We start from the raw sequence: 18,843 nt of genomic DNA on the forward strand, positions 1-18,843 counted from the left end.
AAAAAAAAAAAAAAAGACACTTATACTCTATACTTAATGGATTAGACATGTACCCTTGCAATATGCACCATAGGTGTAGTCCTGCCATTTACCCTCCCTCCATCAAATCTCCCCTCTCATCCCCCTCCTCTTCCAGTAGTGTTATGAAATCAAATTACAATTACTCACACTTTCATATGGAAATAGTCTTAAAGACATATCACTAAGTGAAATAAGACACTATGACAAAGTTGTCCACTGTGTGTTTCCATTTAAGGGACATTCTAGAAATGACAAAACTACACAGATAGAAAAGGATCAGTGGTTTCCAAATGTTGATGGAGGTAAAAGATTTGAACGGGGAAAGCACAAGTGATTTTTTAGAGCCTTAAAACTATTCTGATTGACACCATATGATGGGGACATGGTACTGAGAATTTCACAAAATCCATGGAACTTTATAGCATACAAGTGAACTTTGGTGTGTGGAAATGAATAAATAAAATTAGCCAAGAGTGCAAGTGATACCAGGATGGAATGTAAATGGTGACAGAACATTCTAACTATATGACAAAAGTATTAAAAATGTATGACATTCCTCTCTGAAGGGGTTGGGGAAAAAGTGACGCTTGCTTAAAGGATGTTGAAAATGCCTAGAAACCATAACAGCAAAGACCAATAGATTTGAACATCAACTCTGTGTGCTTCTTGGCAAAGTCGTCATTTTCACCCCATGTCTCCGAGTGGTCTTGTGTCTGAACATCGGCTCTGTGTGCTCATTGGCAAAGTTGTCATCTCCCCCTCTTGTCTCCAAGTGGTCTTGTGTGTGTGTGTCCCAACTACCTCGTCTTATAAAGACACTGGTCATCTTAGGTTGCATCCAGATGACCTCATCTTGTGCCTGTAAAGAACTTATCTCCATCCTCAGATACTTGGGGTTAGTATTTCAACAGACAAATTTTGTGAGGACAAAAGTCAGCCTGTAACATCCTGCAAATAGAATTACGGAAGCAATGAAAGTACCATTAAACTATTTGCAACACATTGCCTCCCAGTGATGAGGGGGATGAAGCAGAAACTAAAAACCCTCATAAGCTGTGACTGTCACACAGGCTAAAATAAAATACGGTAAATAATAAGAAAGAAAAATGGTGAAGTCAGGGTAACTTGAGATATATTTCAATATCTAAATTATTATGACTTTCATCAGATGTGAGATGGTAGCATAAAAAAAAAATCATGGAGGCTAATGTATGCAAAAATGTCACTGGGCCACGAGGAGGGAGAAGATGCCCCCTGGAAGCTGGGTTAGCAAACACTGGATTTGGCTTCATCACTGACCCTTCACTGCCTTGTCCTCAGTTTAATGACAACTCTCAGATATTAAATATCTTTCTTCATACGTGAGACTTCCTTTGTGTAAAGTTGGAAATGTAACTGAGGATGAAGCTTACCATGACTTCACAGCTCTATTTTGGCCAAGAAGCTTTTTGTAATAATTCACATAACATGTTATGACTATTTCATTTGAATATAAATCAACCCAACAGCTGTTACATGATCATCTCAAAGATACTTGGTATTATTTCTTGTGGAACTCAGTGTCCCAAAGGAGTATGGAATTGTTACCGAAATGCAGTGTTATTTTTATTATTTTCACTACTGTAAGGGATAGGTACCCTTGATTTAGCCACTACTGGTTACATTTTTATGAGAGAACAAGGGAATGGCAGTGTGGTTGAAATCACCTTTTTCAAAGCCTTTTAAATATTAGAAGGAACCCAAACATCGACTAGCGGTGTCCACCAGTGTGTGGCATTATGAACACCAGTTGGTAATATAGTTTCTAGTTGTTAATTTTTCCCTCTAGCAAGTGGTTATTCCATTTCTATCCATTACGCTCCATAAAGAAATCCAGTTGCTTGGGATTTTTCACTTTACTAATCCTGAACATGAGAGTTTAAGCATTTCATTGTGTCATGGTTAAATACTGATAAATATCATGAAAGTTTATTGGCTGAGTCTATTATGATTAACCATGACAACAAGAGAGCAAAATAATTCATACTACCCTTCTCCAGGAATATATATTTATCTATAGATATTTAACTGCTTCAACTTCAGGCACTGTGCATTTAATATTAGGCATTGCTGTGAGTGTTGATGAAAGCCAAATTACATCACCTCTAAAGAAGGGAGTTAATTTTCACACATCCCTTTAATGGCTAAGCATATGACTTCCTTGAAAATAATAAAATAGTTAATAATAGCCAAAACCTATGTAACAATTACTTTCTGTAAAATTGTTCTTCTTGCAGAATACACATACATACATACAACACACACACAATAAAAAATTTTACAAAATAATGTTCACTGAAAAATAATGCTAAACTCTCTTTCTTAAATTGAAGACTTTAATTCTGAAAACAGGGAATTTTATTTCCCTGCTGAAGCATCAGCTGTATTGATCCTCCATATACATGCCTGAAACACAGAGCTGGTTTTTGTTGCTCAGTCTCATCAGTTGCCAGCAGCAAAACTGTGAGTTCTGGATTATATTTCATCGGTTAATGGAAAAAGCCACTGTAATTTGTCTAAAAGCTTCCAAATCCCCTGACACAGCCACTAATGGAACAAGAGACAGAGCTGCAAGCGGCACAGTGCTCACTCTGGCCCTGAGCATAGCTCAGAGACATCCTTCTTTTGTGAGCACCTCATTCACCAGGCCCACGGTCATCACATTTCTTCCTGTAGCTTTATAGAACTGTTAAGCTCTCACCTGTACACACACACATGCACACACCTACTGCCACCAGCAGAGAGCCCTGCACAGCTTCCTCTCCCCAGGCAGCCTCCAGCTTCCTGCTGCTTCCTTCAGCCTCGGCTGTAGGAACCTGTAGTCCCCCAAGTTCAGATTCTCCCCTGAGCAGCCTGCTCAGTTAACAAGGCATAACATAAAGACCTGGCCATGTCTACCCAATACAGGTAATCTGATGGGTGATACTGCTCCAGGTTATCCTCACAGGCTGGCTGCCCTGTGGGCCCCGTATTGCAGGTGGGCTTTCCTTCAATTTCCCTTCTCCTCTGCTTTTCTCAGGTTCTGACACTGAGCAGACATTATGCACCTTGCATTCTATCTTACCATCTGCTTCTGAGAAACCTACCTGCAATACATATGGCCAAATACCTGAAAAAATGCTGAATGATAAGTGGTTATTTTAAATATTGAAAAAAAGTTTTAAGTGATAATTGAACCAAGGAGCAAGAACTTACAAAAGCAGAATCAGTATGTTGAATATTAAGAAAATATGACTTTGAAAACAACAAACAAGAAATAAAATATGACTTTGGCATATCAGAAAACAAAATGCTAAAAATCAAAGACATTGAACAAGTTGGGAAATCACACAAAGTGGAAAAAAGATGTATTGCTTTCAAAGGAGTGATATTAGGGCTGGAAATAGACTTCAGCCAAAATAATGAAAACTAGAAAATTTAAGGTGCTTTAAAAGGGCATACCTGAAAATCCATCATTAAATACTTTTTAAAATAAAGATATTTTCAGAGAAATAGAAACAGAGAATTTGTCATTAACATATAAGCTGAAAAATGTATCTCTGATTAACCATGTAAATATAGGAAGAAAAAATGGAAATAATAAATGTGTAAAATTATTAATAAATGTTGACTCTAAAAAATAGTTTTCTGTAGACCTTTAAAAATATTTAAAATTAAACATAAGGCCAAATTTAAAACATGCTGAGAACTAAATGTAAAATAAAAACAATGCTGAAAGGAAAGAGTTGATAAGTATAATCAAAATGTATCAAGGTCCTAACACTTGGAGAAGTGGCATAATTTCTGCCACACTTATAGCATAGATAGATGACAGATATAAACCCACAAATATCAGTAATTACATAAAATGCCAATGGGATAAGCACTCCTGAAAAGAAAAAAAAATTATATACTTCCTGTAAGAGAAACATCTGAAATATAAGAGAAATTTTGGGAGTAAAAGAAAAGAAAGAAAAGTTAAAGAAAAGAAACAATTTCATATTTTACAATATGAAAGCATGGTAGAGTAGGTATAAATATTAGATGATATAAACTTAAAGCAAATAGCATTATGAACACTAAAGAGAAATTTCAAGATGATAAAGAGATCAACAGTAAGAATTAAAAACAATTTTACAGGAGAAAGTATTCAATAACATAGTTTTAAAAACTAAGAAATGAAAACTTACAGAAATATTTGGAAAATTACACAAATCCACCATCATAATAGAAGATTTTAATGCAACATACTCCAAGTAGTGTAGAAATATATACACATAACCATACTGAACATTTATAAGTTAACAGACACCTGATTGAAAAATGCAGAGCAGTGCACCCAGCCACGACACAAGAAACATTCTCTCCAATTAGAAAAATAAATACGACTACAACCCATAATAAAATTGTATGTTCCATCACAAAGCAAGTCCAAAAAAATTTCAGAGGAGTGAAATCATATACATTTTATCTACTCACAGGGAAATTAAGCTTGAAATCAGTTAAAAATAACAAATCTACAATTGATTGGATATATAAAAATATTTTAAACAATCAATATATCAGAAAAGAAATCACAAAGATATTTGAAATTATCTTGAATTTTAGAATGATATTATATGACAAAATTTATTTGTAAGCCAAAGTTTAAAAAAAACTGTAAATGTAACCATTTATCTCTATGCATACATAAATATGCAAATCTCAAAGAAGAACAAGATGGAAATCAATGACGTGTATCCATCTAAATCAAATTAAGAATAAGAGAAGATTTCTGGAAAGATGACCTGAGTTGCTCTATAGACACTTTGCCCTATAAAACAATTGTAACCAGACAAAAAGATAAATAGATAATAGATAAATGCCAGGAAGGTTATAGATAGAAATAAAGATACAGATATAGATGTAAAACATGTACCAGAAATCTCTAGAAATTATATAAAGAACACATAATAAATAAAGCAACATCTAATTCTGAATTAGACTCCAACCCAGAATAAAAAATGTTAGTGAACATTAAGAGAATCTGAATATGACTATTAGACTACTAAGTAGTCTTATATTTGATGTTGATTTCCTGATTATAGTAAAAAGTAAAAAAATAAAAACATTTTGTAAAACAAAACAAAAATTTAACTATTCCCCTTTCTTTAAATGAAATAAACAGGCTATAGCACTACATACTACCCAGAAAGGCTAAAATGAATAAGACCAACAGCTCCGAGGGTCTGTAACTTTATAGAGAAATTGGAACTCTAAATATCACAACTGGGAGAGGAAATTGATACAATCATTTTGGAAAACATTTCTCCAATATTTGCTAATGATGCATACATGTGAATCCTACATACCAAGAAATCTACTCCCAGGCATGTCCCCAATACATACTTAGAAAACTATTTGCTCCAGTATTACTCATTATAACGCTACACATGAAACAAGGCTGATCAGCAGTGGAACAGATAAATACACGCTGTGGCACCCACTTGCAGTCCCAGCTGCTTGGGAGGCTGAGGCAGGAGGATCACTTCAACATAAGAGTTCAAGGGTGCAGTAAGCTGTGATCATGCTACTGCACTTCAGCTAGGGTGACAGAGTGAGGCTTCATCTCTACAATACACAAATAAATGATACATATATTGTGCTGTATTCACCTATGGAACATAGTTTTCCTGACAGTAATAACTATAATTACACAAAATGACAGGCATGAATGTCCAAATACAATGTTGAACAGAAGAGTGCATGCTGTACAGACTATCCATATAAATTCCAAGTACTGGATGATTGTCTAAGTGATTTTTTACTTTAGGAGACTTATTTTTGGAATAGGGATTGGCTGTAAGGAAACAAGGAGGGTTTCTGGATCAAGTGATGGTGTGGTATTCTCTATCTGGTACGCTAACTCTGTAAAATTTATTAAGCTGTCATTACAATACTATGAATACACACACACAAACACACACACACACAGGGAGTGCCAAAAAATGTATACACATTTTAGCAAATGAGCAAACTATTAAAACTGCAATAATTTATACTGATAAAAAAGATGAATAGAAGTCACGTTGAACACCTCTCACAATTGCAGAAGTGAAATGTGATTGAATTCTACAAATTTAATATATATTTTCTTTTCTTAAAATGTGTATACACTTTTTGGTACCCTCTGTATATGTATGTCTGTATATGTCTGCCTAGGATTATATATATGTATATATAAATGTGTACATTGTGATAAAAGCTTTATAATGAAAGTTTTCTAGCTATATACATATGTAATTTTTCCCTAAATTATAGTCATATATATATATATATATATATAGCTAAGAACCAAATTTTCTATGAAAATCTTAATTACATGCATTATAAACACTGAAAGTGAATTACTTGTTTTTAAGCTATCACTCTGTCTCTCTTCTTTTCATCTTTCTATTTTCTCTCACTTATCCTTCAAACTACTGTGCTATGTTTTCCATCTATTTTGTGCCACTTGTAATAATCCTTTACATTCAGAATTTGTCATTTTTTTTTCCTGTCCCTTCAATCTTGAAACTTCAGTTGCTTTACCTGTCTTTTCAGAATATGAATGAGTCTGACCTTTTGCCAGGTATTTTGTTAAGCAGGAAACAAAAATATCATTAATAACAGAAAATGTACTAACTAAATCAATGCCACTGAGTTAGGGTAGAACACATCAGAGATGGTGGAGAAATAGAAGTACCTGTAGTAGAGAACCTTTCATAGCTTAAAAGTTTCAGCCTTCCTGACCCGTGATTTTCTTCACACCTGCGCAGAGCAGTCTTGCCTCAGGGTTTTTCACTGTTTGTTCCTTGTTCCTTGTGGGGAATGTTGTTTCCTTAAGAATCTCCAGGACAAACTCACTCATTTCCTCAGCCCTCTGTGGCACACCCACCTCCACACTAACAGTCTATCATTCTTCCACATTCAGTATTTGCCACCATCCACATTCTGATGCAATTTTTTAAATTTGTTTACCCTGTCTAGCAAAGCAGCTCCATTAGAGCAGGATTCTCACCTGCTCATACACTACCATATATACTCAGTACTCAGAAGAATGCCAACTGGATTTGTAGTAACTTCTGAATTAATAAGTCTTGAGCCAATAAAATATTGGTCAAAGGTTGATTCCTATATGTAAACTTTTTCAGTTGCACATGGGGATGAAATATCGGTTATATTAAAACAAAGAATAAAGAAAAATGATAAGTGCATATTTCTCAAATCTGAGAATGAAAAGATATCACTTGAAAAATTTTAAACCTTCAGTCAATAAAGGTTTCAAGGAAGAGGAACTGTTCAAGAAGCATTTGCATCAGAAAGAATTAAAGTAGAAGGAAGTCTTACATTTTCTTTACATATACTACAAGCAAGAAATGCTATCATTTCTGAATATTACTTCATCTTGGCAATTCATACAACATTAAATCATTAGCTCATAAATACACATGAATTTCCATTCAAAGAGATGTAAGTGGTGATAGATGATCTTTGCCTTACACCTAAGGTGATTAAAGACTAGAGATGACAAGGCCAAGGTCAAACAAAATTCATAATTAAAGTTGGAGTAGGACCCAGATGTCCCAGTTTCTCTTCACTGAATTTTCACATCATCCTGAAAGGCATACACTTGTCTTTTTCCTACTGTAGAATTTCTTTTATGTTTGTTTCTACTTATGTATTTATAGTAATTCTACTAATATATTTATTATTTATTTATTCTACTAACATATTTAATTCTACTTATGTATTTATAGTAATTCTACTAATATCTAGTGAAGACCAATAATTTCTTTTAGTCAAGGTTTGAAAATTATTTCAAACAGAACTGTGGATTCATACTTCTCTACAAATGAGTTTAAATTTAGCACTCATTGATATCTCAATAGTTTTAAAATTCATACATGTCTTTAGCTTATTTATCAAAGAAAATTTGGGGTTAAGGAACTCACAAATTAATTTTGAAACCTCACCACAGCTACTTTGATTCATGTCCCAAACTAAGGAAGAGCATGTGGTATTTTTGAGGTTTAGAGGGAAGATGTAACTGGTCTGAGGTCACGTAATCAGTAGTCAGGCCGATATTTGAATTCTGTGCTGAGTGACTCCAGAATTTGGGATTTTTTCATCTTATTGTGTGTTCCCTTTGAACAGAATGTGTATTCCAGAGTAGGGAATATGCAAGTGCCACCAAGATGGCAACAGCAAATCACCTCATTATGGCCACATTTGGGCAAGATGCCTGGAACATCTTGTCATGCCAGAATGCAAGGAAGTGCTCAAAAAAGAAAATGAGGGGGTTGTAACAAAAGGACACAGTGGCCCACTGAGAGATGGCAAAAGACGAAATAGTTTAATTGACAAAAAAACAAAAAAGAACATAGTATAACCAAAGTATAAAATAAAGTTTTGTGTACACATAATGGTATAAATCAGCGAATGAGTAAATAAATACATGGGAGTAAAAAAGACAGATTTCGTATGCAGAAAAATCCAAATGATTAATGTAAATGTTCCAGTTTCAAGGGCAGTTCCCCAGGGTATGACGTGGAAGAGGAGGGGACAAAGAGGATCAAATCTGCAGTGGAGACACCTGACAATACGGTCTCAGGTGACCAATGTCATATTATCAGTATGACATTCTCTTATTCATAGTGCCTGCCCTTGGGGAATATGATAAGAATCACATTTTGCCTCTAAAATTTTGTTCCTAGGAACCCCTAACTCTGGTGTTACCATAAGAAAAACATCAGATAGATCTTAGTCATTGGATTCTCTACAAGGTACCTGACCAGTATGTCTCAAAACTGCAACTGTTAATATCATAGAAAACAAGGAAATTCTGAGAAAATGTCACAATTCAGGGGTAGCTAAGGAGATCAGACAGATAAATGAATCATGGTGTCATGAATGGAATCCTAGAATAGAAAAGGTATATTATGTAAAAACAGACACAATCTGAATAAAGCATGGACTTTAGTTTATAATAATATATCATTATTGGTTTATTAGCTGTGACAAATGTATCATTGTAATATAAGGTGTTAATAATGGAAACTTGGTGTAGGATCTGTGGGAATTCTATACTATCCTTGCAAATTTTCTCCCAATCTAAAACTATACTAAAATTAAAAAAAAAAAAAAATTAGGGCAGTGCCTGTGGCTCAAAGGAGTAGGGCGCCGGTTCCATATAGCAGAGGTGGCATGTTCGAACCCAGTCCCAGCCAAAAACTGCAAAAAATAAAAAAATAAAAAAATAAATTTAAAGTGAGCACAAAAAATGCTTGCCTACATGGTCAAATGATCTTCAACAATTTATAGTTTGTATATAACACCTAAATGATTTTCTTTTAACAACTCAGTGGTAGGTATTATCATTATTCCCATTCCTCAAATGGTAAAACTGAGTCTCAGGAGTATTCTGTATCTCAACCAAGATCAGAGAGATCATGCAGAGGATCCAAGATTTGAACCTGCCTATCCTGGCTCTGAAGTCTCTATCCTTGAACATTATACTGTGCTATCTCTAATTTATAAAACTTTTATACAGTCTAACTTTTGAATTTTTATTTTTTTCTTACGAAAATACTCTATTATTTAGAGTAGAATACATTTTGAGTCCATTCATTTTATATTTAAGAAAGTTTTTCTGTAGGCTTTATATCCAAATTTTAGTTTTGTTGTAAACAGGAAATGACTAACAATGAATTTGATATCCAACAACATTAAAACATTCAGAAAGCTTGAAAAGAATAGCTTATACAGCAGCAGTTTGGTTGCCTAAGGTGAAACAAAATTCCTTCCTGTAAGATTTACTTCTAAGTGAAATAGTGCTTGGGAAAATAAGTAGATGCAAGGAAAAATAAATCATGATCCAAAATGAAAGCTATAATAATTTAAACAGCTTGATATTTTAAAGTTTCTCTATAAGGAGAAGACATCATTAACTAGGGTGTGTGTCTGTGTTCTTTTCAGAGATTGGACTGTCATCTCTTGCAATTGGAGGACAGATTCTCACTAGTGCAGAGGACACCATCAGACAAAGCTGCTCTCGAGGCATGTTCATTTGACCCACCCCTAAGAGTCAAATATTAGTAATCATGGCCCATGGGAGATTACAAGCTGTTCTTAAAATGTCAATACCCTCCTAAAACAGAAAGTTCTCACTGACAAGTCAAAATTAGAAATCATTTGTAAATGAGTTGCTTCTTTTTAAATGAAGGATCATTTGTGGTTTAATGAAAAAAAGCAAGAAAGCATTTCAGTTCAGTATGAAAGAAAAGAACAGTTAGTCACTCAGAGGTAAAAGTATATTTTTTATTAAAAATGTTGAGAGGTATAAAAGTAAAATTTATTCCTCCAGAAACCATGTAAAAATAAACAGCGCTTTTATATAAACAAAATGTATTTTCATCACTAAAATTAGTTTGGGATTTGATAGCTTTCTAGAAAAGATGTGCTTTTTAGTTACCAAAGTGATTTAAGTTGTGCTTTCTTTAAAAATACGCTTCTGGAACCCATCTCATGTTTACCTATATATTAGAGTCAATTCAAAATTATTTCTTGGGAATTTTATGAGTTAGGATAAAATGCAGATGTGAATAGTAGAGACTCAGGGCACTGCGGTTAGTCTCACTGATGCCCGTTCACTAAGGTGCAGGCTCTGGAAGCTGAGTCTCTTTCTTCCGGAGCCTACAAGGCCTTACTCTGCATGCTCCCTCCAGAATGGCTGCTGAGGCACCAGTCTTCATGTCCTCATTCCAAGCAGCAGGATAAAGAAAGAAGAAGGAAGGAAAAAAAAAAAAAAAGGTAAACCTTCTGCATTTTAAGAGGAACTTTCTAGAGACTCCACGGCTCCCTTGGCCATAACTTAGACACAGGGTCACATCTCCTGTGGAATAGAGCCAGGCAAAGATGTAATCTTACTTGGTCACAGCATGCCTGGGTAAAACTTACGAAAGAAGGAGGGAAATTGTTCAGGCATATATACAGTCTATTAGAAGATGCCAGTCCTCTCCCAGCAGAGCTGATCATTAAAAATAATTAACCAATACCATAGACCACTTGACCCCAGACACTTATTAAAGCTTACGAATGGAGGGTGGGTCCGTTTTTATTGTGCTTTGGAGCTTAGAGGATAAGTGCCTGTCCGCAACACTCGCTGCTCCATCTGCCACCTCTGTGAGCGGCCTCTTTACAGGAGTCTAAATTTAACCCAAGAAATCGGAATCAAGAAGGAGAAAAGCTGTCAGCAGGTCAGCGCTCCTACGGTAACTGTACTCAGCATCTCTGCACACCGGCCGTGTGCGGCCCTTGTGCTCAGGAGAATAACTTACCTGCAGACTCCGAAAGGAAAGCTGGCTTCTAGAACTAGATGTGGAATTAAGGGACATTCCTGGGACTGAGTGGAGGACTAATCACAAACTTGTTGCGTCAACCACGTTATGAATCCTTTCCTTGCACCATCATGCATGTTTTTCAGACAGTCAAACACGTTTCTCAGGCTCCAGAACCGCAAGCCTCTCCAGCCGGCGGAACGTCCACCTGAGCCCGCATCCCAGCCCGCCGCCCTTACAGCTCAAGAGGGTCTGGGAAGCCCCGAGACCCGGCGCTCGCAGAGGCTGGGAGGTCTGTGCAGAGTCCGTACGTGGGACAGAGTGCTTGTGTTAGAACACTCCCACCGATGTGGCACTGGTCTCCTTCGAGGGCAGGCTGCCCAGGCCAGTGTCCTCCTGACCCCAGCGTCATCACGGACGCTTGAGGTTTGGCCAGCGGGGGTCCTCGCTGGGCCCGACATGGGTGTCTGGATCTCAGCTGGTTCCGGGACTGGACGCAGTCTGAAGCTCGATTTGTAGGAGTCTGGTAGGTTCCACGTAGTAGGGTCTAGGCAATGGGGTGAAACTTTCTTCCTCTGGTTCATGATCACTGGTCGTTTCCTTCCACCAAGGGGGAGCACCTGCATTTTTGTCTTTGCTTAGGGTTAATTTCCAGCCACAAAGGCACTTCCACTGGCAAATCAAGGTTAAAAGGCCCCAGGTCTTCTGCAACGAGATAGATCTTATTTGACTGAAGTTAGGGATAACCGTAACCAGCTCCGTCTGGGCCACAAACTCCACCTTAGTCGCGTCCCTGGTGGCAGCAGCCGCACCGGACTCACAGTCACCTGAGGCCCTTCCTGGTCTGAGAAGGGAAGCCACTGCCTGGAGACCTTACAAAGTTAACCTCACTCCTGTCCATCAACATTACTTATTTGTATTTTAATTTGGTTCTCATATGAGAAAAAAACCTATTCCAATTAAATTTTTTAAGTTAGAAAAAAATGTGCATTTGAGAGTTTCTCTGTAATTTCCATAGTTCTCTTCTCAAATCAGGAGATTTCAAAGCAGGGCAGTTTTATTACAAGAAACAGTAACTTAGAATGGGAAGACCTCCTATTGTGCAATATGATTTTCCTTCTTACCCAGAGAGATTAATACTTTATTCTTAGTACTGTTTAAGATTACAAATTAATCTTTAAGGAAGTTTTAACTTAGTTATTAATAATTTCGTTAAATGGTAAGACTCAAATGTGACTTCTTCCCTGTGTCTGGAAATTTAAAGTAACCCTAATTAACATTAACATTCTAAAAATTGTAAATTAGATTAGACTTTATTTTTTGTTTCTTCCTGAGATCCTAATGATACAGGACAAGTGGTGTCCCAGCCAGGTAGGTGGAGCTGGGAGGGGGCAAGGGGGCTGCCTCCGCCTTGGCGGTGTTGGTGTGGTGGCAGCCAGCAGAGGAACCAGCAGGCTGGAGGGTAGGCAGGAGGGCCCCCACAGGAGGCTCCAGTAGCCAAAGGGGCCAGACAACTGCTGGGGAGACACCAGCACCTTAGGTTTCTCTCCCCTTGCACTTAGGGCTGAACAGGGAACCTCTCCATTTCCTAGGCCTGGTCAATTTCATGTAAATTTCCTAGGCCAGGGAATTAAAGAACCTACTGAAGATAAAATTGCAGTATCACTAACATTCTCAATTCAGTATTCCTCAGTCTCAAGTAAACACCTAATGAGTGAAAACAAACACTATAAATGTAGCAAATTCAGCAAACCATACATGTGCTTGTACATCCACACAAGATTGCGCCATTGACCTTTAATATAGACTGCATGTTTTATATAATTTCAAAAGAGAAACTATGAGCACGGGATGGGAGTGCAGAATCTCCAAACACCTGGGTGCTCTCAGCTTGATCAAACTGATTTTGGTCATTTAGATAAAAGTAACTTGGTAATTTAAATGTCAAAGGATTTTGAAGAAAGCAAATCTTCTTTAAAGGGACTTTCTTTAAATCCACCTTACCATCTTTCTGACCCCCTTCTTATACATCCTCTTAGAAAATATTATGGAATGCAGATGTCATTTCTACTCTTCCTGTTTGCTTTATTTTCACCAAGTCTTATAGGCAATTCAAGTAAAAAGAATTATTACATATAAAAAAATCTATTGTATCCTCATAATACCGGATTTTCAGGTTCTTTGTCTGGGCTATTCGATGAATGAATTGATGGACCACAGGATCAAGAGTAGGTTAGGTTTTATTCAACAGGTATTACAGCTCTCACAAAGAACCAAACCTCCTTGCAGAGCAGGACCAGTAGTAAGACAGGTTTATATACAAGTGTTATAGCTCTTACAAAGGACCAAACCTCCTTGCAAAGCAGGATACAAGTGTTTACAGCACTTACAAAAGGGCAAATCTCATAGAGCAGGATACAAATGTTACAGAGCCAAACCTCCTTGCTCTTCTGATCTTTCTCCTGAGACCTGCACTTGGGCTCTTTGCTTAGGGGCTTATATAGGGGCAATTGTTCAATGAGCTTTTGGGTCTTGAAAACAGCCCAATCATAAGTAGGTTTTGAAAATGGACCAATCAGGAATGCATTGGAGGAATTGCCAGAAGTCCACCTGAGGAAGTAGCATGGTCCCGGTGTTTTCCCTCCTGTAGGGTTCCTTTGGCTACTGGAGTCTTCATTGTGGGAGGGAAGCTCTTCCCCCCCCCCAACTTCAACTGCCGGCAGAGCTGCCACCAACACCACAAAGACGGAGGCGGCAGGTCCTCCAGCCCCACTCAGCTGAGCTAGCTGGGGCCCACCTGTCCAGTATCATTCAGAGATACCAAGGACTCTTCTATCTGCCAGGAATATAACACATACTCAGTGAACAGCATACTTGTTTAGTGAGCAGTATTTCTTGTTGAATGTCAGGAATTAGTCAGTCTTTCTTCAAGGACAGAGAATCTCAGGCTCTTTAACCATGGTTCAGTGTGATCAAATTGATACTAGAATTTCATCTTCAGTAGGTGCTTGGTCTCTGTGATTCGAAGCATGAATCCATGGACTACAGATCAGTGGTAAGACAGGATTTAGTTACAGAAAAGAATACAAAAACCAAAGCTCCCAGCAGGGAGAGAAAACCCAAGTCAGGAGAGAAAAGCTCTCTCTCTCTCTGTCCCACTGACTCTGGGCTATTTGTCTAGGGGTATATGTAGTCACATGGGGCCCTCTGTAGTTACCTTTAGCATGTCTGGGTGGTGAATGAATGGCTACAATCCCTTTTATTCCCAGACCTAGGAAACTTACATGAAATTGACCAGGCCTAGGCAATGGGGGGGAGGGTTCCCTGTTCAGCCCCAAGTGCAAGAGGAGGGAAACCTAAGGTGCTGGTGTCTCCCCAGTTGTTGTCTGGCCCCTCTGGCTATCAGAGTCTGGTGGGGGTCTGCCTACCCTCCAGCTTGCTGGTTCCTCTAACCCCCGCCACCACACCAACACCGCCAAGGCAGAGGCATCCTCTCCGCCCCCTCCAGCTCCACGTTGGGGTGCCACACGTCCCATATCAAAATGATGAAGAAGCCTATTTCCAGTTGCTTCTGCCATCCCCATTTGCCCTGCAAGACTCAACTCTTAAGGGAGCATTTCCTGATCATTGTTCTTATTTCAATGAAATGCACTAGTTAGTCTTATCTGCATGTGCAAAGCTACCAACACTTTACTGCATGTATTTCCTACAATGTCTCTCTTCCCTAAAAACATCATGTTAGTAAATTTCAAACCTACCTAGACAAAACACACAAGAATAGCACAACGAAAATGCATACAGATTCCACCTAGATACACAAATTGTAAACATTCTGTGTATTTGCTTTATTCTTATCTGTCCCTTATGGTAGTATTTTCAGTTCCCTTTTAGGTTTTTGTTTGTTCTTTTTATGAGCCCTCGGTTGGTTAATTTTATGTGTCAACTGGCTAGGCTATAGTGCCCAGTCGTTTGGGCAATCACTAATAAAGGTATATTTTTAGCTATTTCAATCAATAGTTACAGATTCAATTACTTTGAGTAAAGGAGATTATTTTCCACCATGTGGGTGAGCCTCACCAAATCAGTTGAAGACTTTAAGAACAAAGAAAGAGGTTACTAGAGGAAGAAGAAACTCTCTTCATGAAACACAGAAGCCCAGCCTGATTTTTTACCCTGCTTGTCTTCAGAATTAATAGTCAACCTGTAGCATCCACTTTTATCAGAACTTTGAGCCTGCCAGCCAGCTTTATGGACCTTAGGCTTGCCAGCCTCACAACTGCGTGAACCAACCAACTCCTTAAAATCTCTCTCTGTCTCTCTGTCTTTCTCTCTTAATACACACATGCACACAGAGATACAGAGATATACAGACAAATGAGAGAGAGAGAGATGGATAACTTCTGTTTCCTTAGAACTCCTATTTTTTTTATTAAATTATAACTATGTACATTAATGCAATTCTGGGGTACAGTGTAGTGTTTTCACATACAATTTGAAATATTATCATCAAACTGGTTAACATACCCTTCATGTCATTTTCTTAGTTATTGTGTTAAGACGTTCATATTCTACTTTTAGAAAGATTTAGAACTTCTGTTAATAGCATCTATGGATTGTTGCTGTATTCTCAGTACACAGAGTCTCCAGCATATATTTGGAATATAGTAGAGAGGCCAAGGAGTCTTCAGAGAAAGTGTTTTGAAGAAACTAGACTTAATTTTTTCAAAGTCTTTTACCATTTATCTTGATTTTCTGCTTATTTTTTGTTGTTTTGCTGCTGCATTTGCCTCATCTGTCTTTCAGGTATGTTTGCTTGGAAGCTAGATTGAAGAATAACTACTTGAACTTTCTCTTGTTTTATAAGCTGCATAAAAGACACACCAGAAATCTGTATTCACAGAAACAAAAGTAATAGGACTGTAATGAGGCCCTGGGAAAGCTAATCTGTCTTCATCAACTGGATGACAGAAAGTATTTATTCAGTCTCATTGATTCACTCTAGGGATGTAATCAGATCAGATCTCGACCCAAAACATGGGCACCAAGTGAATGAAGCTCACGATAGGGAGGCCAGCAGTATGACCGGGAACTGAAACCAAAGAAGAAAGTGCTTCAAAAAGAAAGCAAATGTGGAAGGATTCTGGGAAGATGATGAAACAGGAAAAACCAAAAATCCATCATTTCCCCAAAATGTATTACATGTAGCTATTTTGGAATTCTGGAGTCTATTTCATGGCTTGCAACTTCCAAGGGAAGGCTCCAGTAGTAAACTGTGGTTAATTTTCATCAAAACAACTCTTATTACAGCACCAGCTACCCATCCTCCACTCTAGCCCTGGATATGAAGCTATACACATATTCTAAGAGAAGTCTGCACACAACTTGCTGGAGCCAGGGTGGGCAAAAAGGACTCTCTTCTGCAAATTTCGGGGCTCTATGTTCTTATCACTGATTCTTCTTCTCATCACAGAGGTGGGCAGATAGATTTCCCCACTTTATTAAGCTCCTCCCCATAGAGCTAAAATGACTTCTGTGGGATTTAAGGGCCACTATATATTTTTCTTTTATCATTTTTTTGTGTGTGCCCATGTTTATTTTTCCATTTATTTCCTATTTTAGGAGCCACACATTAAAGCCTAGGGCATTATAAAACATCTATATATACAGAGGAACTTAGGAAGTCAATGATGCAAGTTCTGGGAAAGGCATAGGTTCAGAAAGTCCCAAGAAAACATCACATTAACATGTCAGGCTGATTGTTGATGTGGAAATAGATGGTAATCTAGTTTCCAGAGTTACCATATTATTTGGTTCAAATGTCTTGTTTTTAAAAAAAAAAAATCACAAAGCATATGTCTCAATCTGCTCAAGCTTCCATAACAAAATAACCATAGACTGGATATTTAAACAAAAAACATTTAGTTCTGATGGTGAGTAGAGGGATCAAGATGAGGGATACTGGTATGCTTGAGCTCTTGGTGAAGACTTTTTTCCAGGTTTGCAGTGGAATACCTCTTCCTGTACACTTATGTGTTGGAGAGAGAGATCGTGTGTCACTTCTCTTTTTATAAGGCATTAATCCCACCATTAAGGCCCCACCCTTATGACCTGATCTAACCCTAATCACCACCCAATGGCCTCACCTCCAATTACTATCATATTGGGTTTCAACATATGAGTTATGGGGAGACACATTCAGTCCATAGCAGCATACAAAAAATATGAAATATGTATATTCCTTTGAAAATTAAATCAACAAAAACTATCTTTGAGAAATACCAGATGGTAGAAATAATAAGCAAAGATTTTAAAACAATTATTTTAAAGATGGCCAAGTAATTAAAGGAAGACATGGAAAGCATTATGAAAAGAATGTATGAACAAAATGGAAATATACAAAGATGTAGAAATTTCTCCAATGATTAGGGATTATGAGCATTTTCATTGTTTATAGGCCATCCATCTATCTTCTTGGGAGAAAGTTCTGTTCATGACTCTTGCCCAATGATTAATGGGGTTGTTTGCTATTTTCTTATTGATTTGCTTGAGTTTATTTGTAGATTCTGGTTACTAACACTTTTTCAGATTTGTTACATGTGAATATCTTCTCCCATTCTGAAGGTTGTCTTTGTTGATTGTGTCCTCAGCTGTATAGAAACTTTTTAACTCAATCAGGTTCTATTTATTTATTTTTGTTGTTACTGCATTGCCAATCAGGTCTTTATAAAATCTTTTCCCAGGCCAATATCATTTAGAATTTTACTACACACTTTCTTCTAGAGAATTTTATTTTTCATTTCACATATTTCATCCAATAAAAGTTAATTTTTACAAGCTGTGAGAAGTGCACGTCCAGTTTCAGTCTTTTACATGTGGTTATCCAGTTCTCCCAGCACACTGAGAGAATGTCAGTGAGAATAACCCACATCACAAAGTCCCAAAGCTACACACTGGTGTGGAGAACAAGGAACACTTTTATACACTTTGGTTGTATTGCAAACTAATACAGCCTTTTTGGAAAGAAGTATGGAGAATCCTCAAATAGCTAAAAGTAGACCTTCCATTTGATCATGCAATCCTATTGCTATGTATTTACCCAGAAGAAAAAAAATCACAAGGACATTTTCTCTTGAATATATATAGCTGCACAATTCATAAGCATAATGACATGAAAACAATTGATGTATCCATAAACCCATGAATGTAATAACTATAGTGCATGTACACATCTATTTCAGTCATAAAAGATGCAGAGACTTTACATCTTTTGTATTACCTTGGATGGAGCTGAAGAACATTCTCCTTAGTAAAGTATCTCAAAAAAGGAAAAGCAAGTGGGGTGACACCTGTGGCTCAAAGGATTAGGGCACCAGCCTCATATACTGGAAGTGGTGGGTTCAGACCTGGCCCTGGCCAAAAACTGCAAAAATAAAAAATAGAAAAGCAA

The sequence above is a fragment of the Otolemur garnettii genome, unplaced genomic scaffold (assembly GCF_000181295.1).
Source record: "Otolemur garnettii isolate 467f Iridium unplaced genomic scaffold, OtoGar3 scaffold00215, whole genome shotgun sequence".
NCBI lineage: Eukaryota > Metazoa > Chordata > Mammalia > Primates > Galagidae > Otolemur > Otolemur garnettii.